The sequence below is a fragment of the Neopelma chrysocephalum genome, unplaced genomic scaffold (assembly GCF_003984885.1).
Source record: "Neopelma chrysocephalum unplaced genomic scaffold, ASM398488v2 Primary Assembly neopelma1_298, whole genome shotgun sequence".
NCBI classification, from domain to species: Eukaryota; Metazoa; Chordata; class Aves; order Passeriformes; family Pipridae; genus Neopelma; species Neopelma chrysocephalum.
Window position 1 is genome coordinate 215,104 of NW_020897960.1, and position 15,268 is coordinate 230,371.

At 38.0% G+C, this 15,268-nt stretch overlaps 1 long non-coding RNA gene across 1 annotated transcript; it reads right to left on the bottom strand.

The window, feature by feature from the left end:
* Positions 1 to 3,980: 3,980 nt before the first annotated feature.
* Positions 3,981 to 9,677, bottom strand: LOC113978181. The gene is made up of 3 exons (XR_003537505.1): positions 9,594 to 9,677; positions 8,220 to 8,405; positions 3,981 to 4,173 (listed from the first exon to the last, which is right to left on the bottom strand). It is a non-coding gene; the product is annotated as an uncharacterized LOC113978181 (long non-coding RNA).
* Positions 9,678 to 15,268: the final 5,591 nt, after the last annotated feature.

Consider the following 15,268-nt stretch of genomic DNA (forward strand, 5'->3'; position numbering starts at 1 on the left):
TAACAGTAAATGAATGATTAATATTTCTCTTGGCTTTACAGAAGAATAAAGTCAACTAAACAAGATACACAGCACATCTGGAACTTTTGTGTGTGTACGAAACGCATGCTGACACTGTGTCTGAATAGTTAGTGTGTGCTGTATGTGAGATATATGCATGTGGAAAAAAAAGTCCTGTGGTAAAGCCTCTGGGGCAAAGCACTTTTTCATGTTAATTAGGAGTCAGTGGGTACAGCCCAAAGAGGATTTTTAATTGTTAGTGCCCCCTCAAAAAGGTAAAAGGTAAATACCTGGTGTGGCTGCACGAACCGAAAGGGTCCCAGAAGTGGAGGAGCAAACCTGGGTGTTTCTGCTGGTGAGCAATCAGAGTTAATGAGGGGAAGGACTGAAAATCACAACACTTCTGTTCCAGTACTTTTGTCACCATTTCCACCTCCCAACAGGATTTTGTGTGATTTGGGGAGAAAGCAAACATCAAAAAAAAAAAATTATAAAAAGATCAAGATCCCAAATCAGAAGAACTAATCTCTCAAAGTAAAACTTTTCAAATAGTTCAGTTTGATGCTGTCATTACAATATTTGAAAGGAATGCAGAACAAGTACCACCTTTTCCTTCTCTGTTTGCTTCTCGAACAGGAAGGTATGGCTGAGAAAAAAAAACAAACTTGAGACTAATCCCTTTTAAACCTAGTCCTTTTTTTGCTCCATGCAAAACTTTACTGAGAATAAGATCACAACCACAAACTTATTTTCCAAATCAAATGGCTTAAGCAGGCTTTGTTATGAATGTATTTCTGCTGGCAGTGTAGCTTTAAGTACAAGTTTGGGATACTCCAAAGTGGATGCAGAAACCTGTCACAGTGGACATCTCTGCTAAAACAAGGACCAAACTAATTGCTGCTCTCAAACCATCAATATGATCCAGGTCATTAACTGCAGAGGTGATCATTCATTTGTTCTTAAGTGCTGCTGAGATTACAGTGACCCAGGAACCAACCATCCCTCCTATCAATAATTCCTGAGTACCACGAAGAGTCATCCAAAAAAAGGGACCCGTATCTCTGCATGCATCACAAAACAAGAGCAGCCTGAGGTTAACTTTTAATCTGATATATATTGGGTCTCATTTCAAAACCTATTCATCTGAAATACTTTTGCACTTAAACTGAAACATGCTCTTCTGATGGGGTCACTTGAGGTGGAAGAGGTTGAAGCAAATATGAAAAGATCTTAAATAATTCAATGTCACTGTCAACATATGCTGAGAGTTTCTTCTGTGTCTTAAATACTTATCAGGTATGAATGGCTTGATATATTTCAAAGGAATTACACACCATTTTCTTTAATGAATTAAGTACCTTCCAATATTCCACGCTATCTGTGTTGCAATGGCAGAAGTATTTCCTGCAGCTTTGCGTTTTCATATCCAGTATCATATCACTTAGAAATTAGGTTGTTTGGTTTATAACATTCAGGTAGCTACAATCAACAAAGATAAATGCCTGCTGTTGAGCTATCCTACAATATACTTCAAATTTTTATGCACGGGCCTATAAGGTTTTCTCCTCTTTTAGAGGAGTTATGCTCAGGACATAAAATAAAACAACAAGAGACAAATTCAAGATAAATCCTAGATTTATTTCTTTGTCACTCTTCAATAGAAATGCACAAGCAGATCAAACACTGGATACAAGCATTCTCAGCTATGGAATGAAAATTAAACTAAATTAATGGTTTATCAAAGTTACATGTAGGTGAAGTTCAATTTTCTGTGATAATGTCTCAATGTTTGTCACAGTAATTGTTTAGTTTTCATGAAATATATGAATGCTATGTGATAAGCGTTTGCATTTAAGGAAAAAAATAAGATTAATTCATGGTCTTTGACTTAAAGCCACTTTCTTCTTGAGTTCTGCAAATCTTTCAGCCCATTTGATCACAATACACATTTCTCTACATTTCTTAAGTTTAATGTTTCAAAAAAAACCCCACTCTTGGTGACTCCCTTATTCTCACTAATGTTTGGCTTCAACTGACTGCGTGAGTAAAATTTAAATTCTGAGAACAGTTTTGTGTTTTGCACCTTGTATATTATATTCCAGTCTATATCTAGATTATGAACCCAAATTTATCCACAACACCTACTACTTGCCATAGGCATTGGAGTGTCAACACACGTGCTTGAGTTTGTACAGAAATGAATCCTGAGGTATAGAAGCATAATCCACATCACTCAATGATTACATCCCATAAAAAAACAATAACCTGTGGACCTTATCTTCCTTGGGCACTACATTTGCTGTGGTTCAATACATAACACATAGCAATGCTCAGCTACACTGGAACTTCTCATTAGTGCTACCTTCCCCTAACAGTGGTTGTGAATTGATTTTATAATTCTAGTGTAAAACACTGCAAAAATTGCCATTTGCTGTCATGAGTCAATTACTTTTGACGGGCATTCCCCACTTTCTTTTAATTATATGGCCTGCACATCCACTTTCCTTGAACATCCATGGACACTTTATGAACAAAGGCTTCCTTTTCACATCCTCTGCACAGAAACAACCCCCCTAGAAACCCAATTGTCTTGACCCTTATGTCTTGAAGGCAGCTTTGGATTATTTAGTAAGTAGCTCTTGGTTAATACTCAGTTTCCTGGGCATGCAATGTCTTAGCATCTGGACTAAACTGGAAAAAGTACTCACTGTACTTTGGAGCATTTTTAAATTGGAACATTGTAAATTGGAGCATTTTTATGAAGGGACTTGGAATAATTACTTGTAAAAGATACTGAACACATTTGTGCTCTACTGTAGATACCATGAAAGATGCTCTACCATGTGCAGCTCAAACCTATAGACTAATCTCTACATCAGATGATTGGAATATTCATGTTGCTCCTGCAACCTGGGGTTCCTTGTGCCTGTTTGAGTCTTGTGGTTAGTGGTACTCTGCCTCAGAAAGAAAAATGAGAGACATATTCTTGCATATTTATCAGGTGATCTCAGGTCCACTTTCCTAAAAGGTCAGTCCTTATGCAAATAATATAAGGGTTACCTTAAAAGTTCTGATGTTCTGGCCTGTAGAACCAGCTGGCAGCTCTTTGTTTCCAAGAGAGCTTAATCTGAACAAAGAATCTTCAGATTTTGTCGTTGTAGTCACCCCTATGCAAGGAACAAGACATTTATTTTTTGTTCAGTGTGGATTTTAATGATAGTAGAGAACCTCCAGATTTTAAAAGGAATGCATAGTCTCATAGAAATAAAGCACTGCAAATGGTGCAAATAGTGACAGAAGGCACAGTGGGGGAAAGAACCTAAAAGAAAAGCTGAATGGGGCTGGATGTGGCACTTAGTGCCACGGTCTAGTAACCATGGTGGTAGTGGATCAAGGGTTGGACTTGATGATCTTGGAGGTCCTTTCCAACCCAGTTGATTCTATGATTCTATGAATTTAGAGCCAGAAAACAAAACAAACAAACAACCCCCCATGCACTTCTTTAACCATTCCTGTTTGTGAGTTGGAAGAAATGCAAATTATGACTGTTGCTTTAACAGACAGTTCCAGGAATTAAGGTAGCCAAGTCAATGAAATGGTTTCATTCTTCTCCCATTTTTCCATTTTCACTGAACTTATATCCTAAGAAAATGGGAAATCAGCTTTTGAGATCCAACCTCTTGTTCATATGTGCTCTTTTTTTAGCTTTGCACATCCTCAAGGTTTCCACAAATGAAAATCCTCTTTTTTTCTTTTTTTTTTTTTTCCAAAATCCTGTGCAGATTAAATAAAATCCTTCATCTGAGTCATGTTGGGAACTAACTGTGTTACAGCACAGCTGTGAAGGCTCTACAGGCAGAGCCAACATTATGACTGCACACGGGTGAAGCAGACAGCACCCACAGCATTTTGTCCTCACAGCAGGAGGGACACCAGCCAAAGTAGTTTAATGACCTTTGGGTGTACTGAAAGCTGGGGAATTCAAAATCTATGGCCAGGGCGTGGCTTTTCTGTACTGAACACGCACCCACTCCTGCTGCCAGTGATGGAATCCTTAATTCAGAGCACTGGCTCAACGCCTTTCTAAGGATGCTCCTCTTTTCACCGAGGTGTCAAAATTTTTTTGCAAATAACCCTTTTTTCTTGTCTCCAATCCAGATTTCCACTGTAAAACTGAAAAAAAAAGCAGACATTCACTTTTTAAAGAAATTCTACAGTCCTATACACCTAAGGAAGTACTTAATGAAACAGCTGCAAGACTTTCTGGCAGGACATTGACTTGTAATGGCTTTTGTGCTTTGCAGCTTGTGATTGCTGCACACCAAAATAATATAAAATAGTGGAAAATATTTATAAATTTAAGAGTAAACCTGGCTGTGCATTTGTGATTGTGTGATTTCACAAAATCTGTTCTGCTATATCTCTAAGTAGCAAGATGATAAATTCATCAGAAGAGCAGCCTGAGAATGAATTACTGTAGAAAGTGGGATGTCTTTTCCACCACTTGGTGTAGCAAGTGTAGGTGCACTATGCAAATCAGCCACTCTTGGCTCTGTTCAAACCATTGTGGCTGCAGACAGTACATGTAGTTCCCAGAAGAGCTCAAGTATTCTGTACTTCAGCTGTTGGCTCCTATGGGACCTCAACATCAAAAGGTTCCAGGCTCTAGGCTTCAGGCTGGGCAATCCAGCACATTGATTGAACACTTTTCTTTTTTTTTTGGTATTTTTAAAATAATAATAATAAAAAAAAGAACAATAACTGTAAGATACAGCCAAAATCTTTTAAAAATCACTGTTTCAAATTTTTCTGTTTGGCAATTTATTCTTTTTCTAATGAGGGAATAAATATTCTTGTTTGAGTTTACTAAAGAATAACAAAAGGCCATCCGTACTCATGACTCATCCTTTAGAAAAACCAGAAAACAGAAGGACACAGGATTAAATGTTTTAACTCTTGATCTGTTCAGTATTAATGTGCTGGGAAGCAAAAAAAATTTCCAAGGCAAAACAATATAATTTTGGAAAAAAACCCAAACCCTGCTCTAAATGAAGCCACTGGAAATGCGCAAGTAGGTCAGAGAACGTTGCGATACAAGAGTCTTCCACTAAAAATGAAATCCCAGTCTGAAACAAAAAATGATGTAGTGGTCATCAGGAATAGAGTCAGACCAGTTCTCCCTGGCTGACAGTCCGAGGCAGGTATGACGTTCTCTTCTGGACTGTGAGTGCTCCACGTGTCCCAAAGAGCACACTGATTTCCTAGAATGGAGAAATAACATCCAGCTGCTTTTCTGGAAGGAGGGAAACTGTACCACGCTGGGGCCAGCCCTGATGATGCTCACTCTGGTGGGTGGGTGGCCTGGAGAGCTGACTGTGAGGATTTTCTAGGCTTCTATTTTATGTGGTTTTTTTCTGATCCGTGACCTCGTCACATTTTTTCTCTTCTGTTAAGTCCAGCACATTGTCATAGAGCCCATCATACATCTGCTGTGGGAGAGTGGCCGCACTTATAAATTCATCTGTCCAATGTCCTGCACAGAGAAACAACTTGGGACCCTAATTTAAATACATGGGTTGATCTATTCCACTTTTCATAGGCAGCTTTCAAAGTACCTTTCCTTTCCAGATGAATTCTGCCCTAGCAACATAAAACCACCACCTGGTATTTAAGAGCCTAAAGGTCTGTACTAACAACACCTGGTACAGTGGTATATAAAAAGGATATTAAAAAAATATAAATAGTTATGTAGTTTTACTGCTAATCTGAACTAATTTTATGGCTGAGTTCTATATGGGCTTGTAGGTTTTATTTTAATATTACAGAAAAGAAAACCCTACTTCAAACAGATCAACTGTGTGTCAGTAAGAACTGTATGGGGTATCATAGGCAAGTGTGGGAAAGTTTTGTTAGATACTCTGAGTGAAAAGATGCCACAAAACCACCACAAAGTAGTAACAACCAAACTGTGGTAGACTCTGGAGACCAAGTTAAATAGTTAGGAGGAGTCATCTGGAAAACCAAATGAAAATACCACACATTCATTCATTTTCATCCCTGTAAACTCTGTGGCATGAAGAGTGGTAATAACAATTATTTTCATATTTTTAGTTGAAACACATATGCAAATGAATTGGAGTCAAACTATTCTGTGAATCAAGAAATTGTTATGCCTCATTCGAGATCCATTTACTCTTTCTTTCTTAAAGACAAGGGATGCTTTCTATCTCCTTTCCTAACAATTGCATCTTATGGAAATGTAGAAATAAATATAATAAGAGAAATAGATTTTTTTTGTTGGAACAATATAACTTTTTTTTGTTTTAATAATCAGCTTCGAGGTGTGAAATCTTCTTATTCCTTAATAGAAGAACGTATTCTTCTCAGCACATCATTTTCTACACACGCGGAAAATTCAGAAAAGGGTCCACTACATTTAACTAAATCCAAATTTGAATGGTATAAACACCCTTTTTTCTCAAATGGCAGAACAGTGAATAACCTGGTATGATTACACTGAAAAACAAGACTATGAGGTGAGTGTTGTGATTACAGAAGAGTATCATAGTCATGATTTTGAGAGCAAAGAATTAAGAGCGTGCCATGAATGAAGACATGTGCAACCCGACCTTCCCAGCCCAGCTGAACTCCCTGTCCCCAAAGGGATATTCCACCAAAGTGTTGCTAGAGATCAGTCAAGCTCCAAATCCCACACCATTGAAGAAATCTTGCATGCAAAAAGTTAGAAGAAGTGGCAGTGGAAAGAATCTCTCAGTGAATGCCACTCTGCCTGGTTAGTATTTATTCCAAGATCGGAGGTCTGGAATGGGTCACTCTTTCCTGGTGCTTACTGCAGTGGCAGCATTCAGCCAATCCAGTTGGCATTACAGGAAAGAAGGAGAGTGTGGAGGTCAATAAAGCTAAGATGATTCCAGGGAGACAAGAAGCTGGAATGCTTTATTGGACTTACAAGTTCATATTTAAAGGGTTTAGGGTCTACATATTCAATAGGGGGTTGTAACTATTACAATTTATTACAAACAGGGGGTTTCAGGGGATGACATAAGGGAAAAACCCAGATTAACAAATTTTTGGGGTCTTAACAATTACCTCATGGGGAAAAACCCACTTTATCCTAGGAGATTTTATAGGGGGGAACAGGTATTCAGGTCTACAGAATGCAAAGATTCAGGGAACACAAAGGGAGAAATAAGATACAATAGGTCTTCTGCACAGGTCTGATGAGATCAGGGTGCAGACTCTCTGGCTGGAGCAGGGCAGGTGATATCATGCAAGGAGTCTCTTCACATCCTGCTGAAGAAGGGAGGAAGAATCCACAGGGATAAGATCAGTGAAGAGGAGTTTTGCCAGCATCTGTAGCCCATGGCCTTTTGCAAAGACCACTCAAATGTCTCTCTACAAATATTATATTTTGGGATCCAACAGGAGAGTCTCAGTTGCAAAGAGATCCCCGGTGGGAACCGAAGACTATTCAAATTCCACCTCTCCTGGGAAACTCTACAACTCCCTGGCATGGAAAGAGTGCCAATCCCCTGCCACCCACCCCACATCTCCCCCACTGGCTTCTGCTTGTTCCCGAGGCCAGCGGGGCACAGACCTCTCGGGAATGCACGGAACCAAGTGGACACATACACAGGACTGAAAGTCTGACCTACTGTTATGGAAATCTCTGGTTCTTTGTACAACAGAGAATTAAGCCTGTTTCCATTCCCAGAGCTTCTGGTGATGGTTTTGATTTAGAAAATGCACTTCCTAATTTATAAAGGCCAGGAGGTCAGTGTTGTTATTGTACTATCTTTCCCATAAGCTGCCTTACTGTGCCTCCTTATGTTTTGCCATTTTGAAGAAAACCACTTCGTACCATGAGATTTCCAGCTCCCAAGGTACCATCCCTGACAATTTTAACTACTTAGAAAGGGGAGGAAAGACTTTCTTTTGGAAGAGCAATGAAATTTCAAAATAACTAGTTACTCTACATATTTACCATCTCTAGATCTCTGAGAACTTTACTAATTGCCATCCTTGTGTTAATCAAATAGGAAATTACAACATAAAGAAGAGGGAATAATTTCTAAAACTACAAAATAAAGGTATGAGCAGAAACATGGTACTAATCTAGTGCCATATTTAGTGAATTACAGTTTATGGAGGTTGCAATGTGCTTCCAACTTGATCCTCACCAGCCAAATGATACTTACCATTATTCCTCAGAAATATAACAGGCATTCCCATCAAACTCTTGGTACATTTGGAAACAGAGTTGTGCCACCAGAGAGTGAAACACTAAAACATTTTAAAGCTTTATGCTGCAGATTCATTGGTCCTCTACCAATGCCTAGATAGTGCAGGTCCCCAAATTCAGATCTATATGTTAGGCTGAATTTCTGAGGAAAACAAAAAAGGCATTTCTTAAATACGCTCACAATGTAGAATGAACTTCTGGGGATTAATTTAATTATCATTCTTATAATGGTTAACATTTCTAAAAATGTGTGTGAGTACAATCTACAGAGAACTGTACTGCTGTTCATGTTTATATTCCAAGCTAAATCAGGCATTGCAATGCAAAATATATCAACAAACTAACTGGTTTCACTGACTGATAGAAAAAATTTCAATACAAATGGTGAGTGGTTTTTCACCCCCAGCCTGTTCTATCTCAGTAAGTGGAATTCCTTCCACTTTCATGATTCCGGATCGCTGCTTTAGGGAAACAAAAAGAAGGATCTTGCTTGATTGCATTGATGCTTTCCATCAACGCCTGCTCTATTGCTTTTTATCCTGGGGTGACCCTCAAGGCAAAGTTTTATAGTGGCCTTCTGCAGCTGTGTGCACGCACATTTGCCTGGGTGTGATACAAAACAAGTGCCCTAGAGGTTATTAATGATGAAAAAAAAGATACTGGCAAGAATATTTACTCGGTTCCACGTTGCAAAACAGAATAAAAGACCCTTTCATTTTAAACAGCCTTGCAGCTTTCCCCTGCGCACCCTCCCCGTGCACAGTCAAGTGGAAAAGTGCCCAGCCCTGGGGCCTGGGGGCTGGGAAGAGAAAGCCCCTCTGAGCATCCTCAAGAAACATCAAGAGAACAGAAGTTTCATGACGTATTGATAAGAATTTGTAGCAGCTATGCTGTAAAAACTAAAATCTGATACCTGGTGATGTTATCATGAAAAAGTTTTGAGTGTCAGTACCTCCCATTTAAAATAAAATCCCACAAATTATGTCACAGTAAAGCCTAAGAGTACCTACCCCTCAGTGCAGATGATATTATGATACAAATAAAACACTAGTTACAGCATTATTTTGTTTGTGCTGAGGTAGCTACCCCACCCCCAGAGAACCTGATATCCAGTAAGATGACAAGCTGTGTGAAGCGACATATGATCTGAACATGACTCTGCAAGTGGAGTTGGAGCATTCAAACATTATTTATCATACTGACAAGAACCCTGGGATAAAGGAAAATAAACAAGCTTGCTTAGTTGTGCCCTGTAGGACAAGGTGTGTGCATGTTAAGTGCAAACTTACGGCACTATCATTTTAGTGATCAGAGTATTTATTAATTTTACCTGAAAGCAGCTTTCTAATGAAGATGAACAGACAGCAAGCAAAATTTTGACCATGGATTTTGGTCGTATTCTTCTTTTGTTAACCTGTAAATAAAATTTCATGCAGGTGAAAAAACAACATATATGTAAATCAAACATTTCCTATACATAAGCATGGGAGGAGGGGGGGGAACAGTCTCCCCTATTATTTTTTTTTAAAGCCTTTTCAGAGGTAGAATGACATGTCTTTTCTGAGCTCATTTTAAACCCTTTTTGAAATAGTTTTTTCATACAAATAACCCTTAGGAAAATTCATCTCATCAGTATCTTTGAAAAGGTACAAAGCTGTCAACAGCAATACTTTAATATTCATAAGAGTCTTCTACTGTGGTAATTGTGAAAGTACAAAAGTAGGGTGGATTAAAATTTCTGCTAAGCAAAGAGTAAAAAATATTTCAAACCATAAGAATTCAAAGAATTTGACCTTGAATAACTTCTAATGTTATCAATCTAACAATGTGCACTAGTTTTCCTTTGGACCCAGTGCATTGGCTATTTTGGAATACAATGGGCAAGGAATCTTTAATCTATTCATGCAGAGCTAATGACCTCTCAAAAGAGAAAAATAGCTATTAATCCTTTCCAGAAATTCTGAATCTGGTTCTTTCTGGAACTGATATTGAAGTTATATTCTGATAGGTTTCAAGCTGAAAGGAAACTTTGAAGATTCTGTTTAAAATGAATCAGAAGTTCAAAACACAGAGATGCTCATTATGCCAGTGTTAAAGTGGATATGAAACACATTTATAGACACAACAAGGTCTTTTTAATGAGCTGAATAGTGGAAAGCAAGCATAAACATGCAAGAATCTTTCTCTATTTTCTGCTTCTGTGGAAGTGTCAGGCAAAAATGGCACATGAAAGAAATACTTGCGCCATAGAGTTATTCCTATCACTTCAGGAATGGCTGTGGGAAGCAATTTTGGATATAGGAGAAAATGAGAAGACACTGTGTTCTGCAATTTTTAAATGCAGTGTATCCTTTTCAATGAGCTGATTAAGGCATAAGTCAGACACCTGAACATGTCAAGCGCAGTGTAAACATCACAACTCTATCGTGTCAATACAAAGAGACTTTCCACACTCTATCACTGAAGCACTTTTGATTTCCCAAAAATTATGCTTACCGTATCCAGGCTGGTTTGATCTCCTTGGGAATCCAGGTTCAAGTCCATCCAAACTGTGCCTCGACAAGTACAAAAAAAAAAAAGATTTTTTAAAAAAAATTATTATCAATTTGCCTGGCGAGAGCATCTACTATGAGGAAGAAATAGGACCCTGGTTTCCACAGGAGTCTGTGGCCACCTCTAAAAGACAAGGCTCCCAACAGCATTTGGACAGTGTATATACCTGCCATTTTCACTCACTGCATTTCTTTTTTGGAGCTCCTGATCTAGTTCTCCTTCCAATTGCGCATCGTTTGATTAACAAGGAGCACCGGGAACATCTGGAGTCAAGTTGGACAAAAGGAAAAACCCCAACAATGAGACTTCTGATGAATTATTCTGACCTGTGACAGCTGAAGAGCCTGCTCTGCCAACCCCTCACCCCTGTCCCCAGAGAGCTGGAAAACAACCACACAGACAGACAGCAAGGAGCAAGCAAGACACTCTGCATCAACGAGTCACTACTTGGCTGACCCTGCAGTCTCTCAGCTATCTTGAGGGAATCAAGAACTAGAGGCTGCTTGCTCTTTTGACATTTCAAGCTTCACAGTCATCACACTAATAATTTTTTTTTTTTAAAACTACTTAACACAATAAAAATTTAAGGACATGTAAAGCGGTGCTTCCTTCTGTGCTGCTATTTCACTGCAAGCACGTTTGTAGCATGAACAGAAAAGTTTGCCCCAAAAAAGCTGACAATATTTCTTCTTTGCTTTTTGCTCTGCCAATTAGGTCAAATTCAAATTAACTACTAAATTCTCATGTTTTTAGTGTTAATTTCAGATACAAGATGTATTTGTGTTTTTAAAGACCCTTTATAATTTTAATGTACTGTAAAATGGTCTTCACGCATGTGAGGTCGTAAAATAAGTACTGCAAATTGTTCCTTTCACATGTGATATATTTAAGACACATTAATACAAATATTTTGTATATTTTAGCTAGCGATCTTTATCTTTAACCAGCTCTATTCCATGAAGGCATGTGTGTCTGCTGTGAGTTGCCATCTAGCCTCTGTCGAGTTAACTGGGTGGTTCTGCCTTTTTGCTCTCCCCTCAAACACAAATTTTAAGCATCAAAACAATTACCTGTCAAAACAGGCAACTGTAGAAACTTCCAGTGTGTCAGCTACTCAAGGAGTGAACAATCAAGGTATGTAGGATGGGCATTGCTGGAGTGACCAGGAAAAGGGATTTGGGGACTATGACACCCTTGGGTGTTGGTGGGAACCAGACCGAGCAGTTATGGAGACAAGAGGTTGATATTTGAGCCACGGACTCCGTGAATGGAAGAAAACTGGAGCATCAGATCACATGAGGACAGAGCAGACACGCAGGAAGGCTGACACCTCAGCCCTGCCAGCACTCCTGGAGTCTTCCTGCTCTGGGAGTGCCTCTGTGGGAGCGGGAAGGAGGAGCTCTGCTGCTGTCTGCTGCCTCCAAAGCCACGAGGCAAAGCCAGCAACAATAGCACAGCATATTTTCTTTACACATGACAACCTCCACCCATCGAGCTGAGCCGGAGTCAAGACATTCTGGCAAACGAAGAAATAAAATGAACGACGTCTGAAATAAGTTAATATAAGGACTGACCCATTTGTGCTCCAGATCACACTCTGGGATGAGATAACCCTACCACAAAAACACTTCATGGTGCTTTACCCTTCGCAACTTAGTGCATACAGAAGCTTTGGGATGTGCAAATTTTGAGTTTTAAAAAATCATCTTCATAAAAAGACCTTGAAAAAAAGATGTAGTTTTTAATCTCATTGGTTTTTAGAATGATAAAACTACATGTTGGAGTATCAGAAAAATAACTTAATTTCTTAATCAACAGGACAATAACAATTATAATTTTCTGTAGATTTTATGAGCCTATTTATATAATTTTATGGCTTTGGCACGTTCTCTTGGACCAGGTCTTTTTCCTAATTGCTTTTGATGGATCTATCTGAACCTATAATTCCTTATCTGAAAGCATAAACTCTCATTCTGTTTATCCCAATGACACAAACAATTATTTTTTAAAAAATGTAACTACTTTAACCTGTACCTCTCCTTTCTGCCTTTTAAAAATCTTTTTATACATATTTTCAATAAATATGATTTTATATATTTTATTATAAACTGTCCTTGTTTTGTTCTGCCTCATGAGATGACTGCCTTGGAAAGCATATTTGGATATTCAAGTTATTTTCACAGTTGTTAGTTATCCTTTCCCCAATCTCTGTGTACTTTGGGAAAGACAGGGCCTGGACAGAGTCACAACTATTCAGCTGAGAATCTGAAAAGCACAAGAACCACCCACAAAATGATCAGCCAGTTAGTTTAGACATTGCTGCAGCAGAAGCAGAGAGGCATTGATCTCTCTGCTAAACTTTTATCAGTCCACCCATATAAGCAAATTTCTGGCATTTCTGGCATATGATCTTCCTGAAGGACAAGTTTATTTAAAAGCTGCTTGAATGTTTCTTGAAGAACCTGGACATTTCTTTTCTAGAGTGTGCAGCTTTTTCAATGCTTATTCATAAATTTATTAGGAGCAGAATTATTCTACTTCACTTGGATAAACTGGTATTTTGGGGCTGCAGACATGTGCATATGCAGTAACATGGAGAAAACTTCATGTTATGCAATAAATGGACACTAGTTTATTTGAAAACCTTGATTGAATAGTTACTGAGTGCCTGACTAAAATCAGGGTGAAAGCAGGTAGGGAATTTGCATCAGGGTTGAATGTCTTTGAAATCTTCAGTTTGAAAATCCCTCTGATGATCAGAACACACAAAATGAAGCACTAATTATGTAGGGGAGTGTTTGCAAAAGCTATTACACATTTCTTTGGAATGTTTGGATTGCAGTTCCTTTGTCCTGGCTACATCTGCCTTTTCCACTTTGGACTGAGTTTTACACCTCTGTCCTGTTCACTGTCCTGAACTTTTGTTTCCATCTTCAACATTTCTATTTTGTATTTTCTATTCAGATAACTCAGAGAGAAATATAACTCATTTTTTTAAAAACCTACTACTAACGCAACATTTTCTGTGACTTTTTCAATAAAAATATCCCTGGTATTTCCTAATTAGAAAATTTCAGACTATTGCTGACTGAACTTTCCGAGCCAGTTAAAATATCCAGGTACTAGATACCTAGATTGCATCTGCAAAATCAGCTTCTGCCTGTGTTGGCATACATAAAATTATTATATTTTTTACTATGCTTAAAAATTAATTTTTTCCTAAAACACCCATAGAAGTGTCTGGACATAAAGCTGGTCATAACTCCTCATTTTTGGTTTCACACTTCATCACTTTGGTTTTCTCTAATACTATAATCTTCAATTGGCCAAACGTCGTTTTTCTCACAAAACATTTCACCATCTTCCTCTACAGTGTTATTTATCAAATGCCCTTTTAGTATCTTTACTTAAGTCATAAAAAAACACTTTCTGGGCTTTTTTTCCCCGAGCTTCTCTGAGATGAAGCAAAAGAGCAATGTTTAGACACAACTCTTCCTGCATGTCTACGAAAGTTCCCAGTAATGTTCCCCTCTTTTTTGGAAGTCTTATTGTCAGACATGCATGAAGATTTTACAAAAATCATACAAAAGCTCTCACAAAAGTTAAAACATCAGTCTTAAAAGATTTCTTTCTCTGGAAGAAGCAAAAAATATTTTCTTGTTGACCTCTCTATTAAATAATACACATTTTGTTATTGTACACAGCACCTCCTTTACTTTCCAAATTCCCATCTACTGAAAGTATGATCAAAGCCTCTGTATAAACAGCAAAACTCTGAACTTCATATAAGAAAATGCAAAGTTTATAAAGTCCCATGAAAATTGATACATATGGAAAATTTTCTGTAAATTAAGTTGGGAAGGACTTATGTAGAAAAAAAATTGAATCTTCAGTGTTCTGTTTATCTGATACTGAGGCTTCAAGTGTTTACTTTCCATCAGTCTGTGTTTACAGTGGGTTTGTGGACACTAGATTAGACAGCAATGAGATCTGTAAAAGCCTGGGAAAAAATGAACAGTTGGCTTCTTGTTTCTAGAAAACACATAAACTGTCAGTAACTTTCAATATTATAATGACCAATAAATGCATGTTATAAATAAAGTTTTGTGTGTTTCAGCTTCAGAATGACTCACTTTGGGGCTTTTTTGTGGTTAGATTTGGGGTTTTTTTTAACTATAGGTTATTCTTTTTAAGTCACTCATACCCAATAGAGCTCCTACCCCTTTCCCCAGAATCTACTAAAATAACCAAAAGGGCTAGAATTTGCAATGTGATCTTCTAGATTTATGTCCTATCTCAAATATAAAACTAAGGCATTTTTATTATTGTAAATAATATATTAGAAGATCAAAGTTCAAAATTACTTTCTTGATTCAGTGGAATTATAGGACTCAAGTCTCCTGCTTTCTGGGTAAATGACCTTCAAGGTAAACAAGGTATTTTGAAACAAGT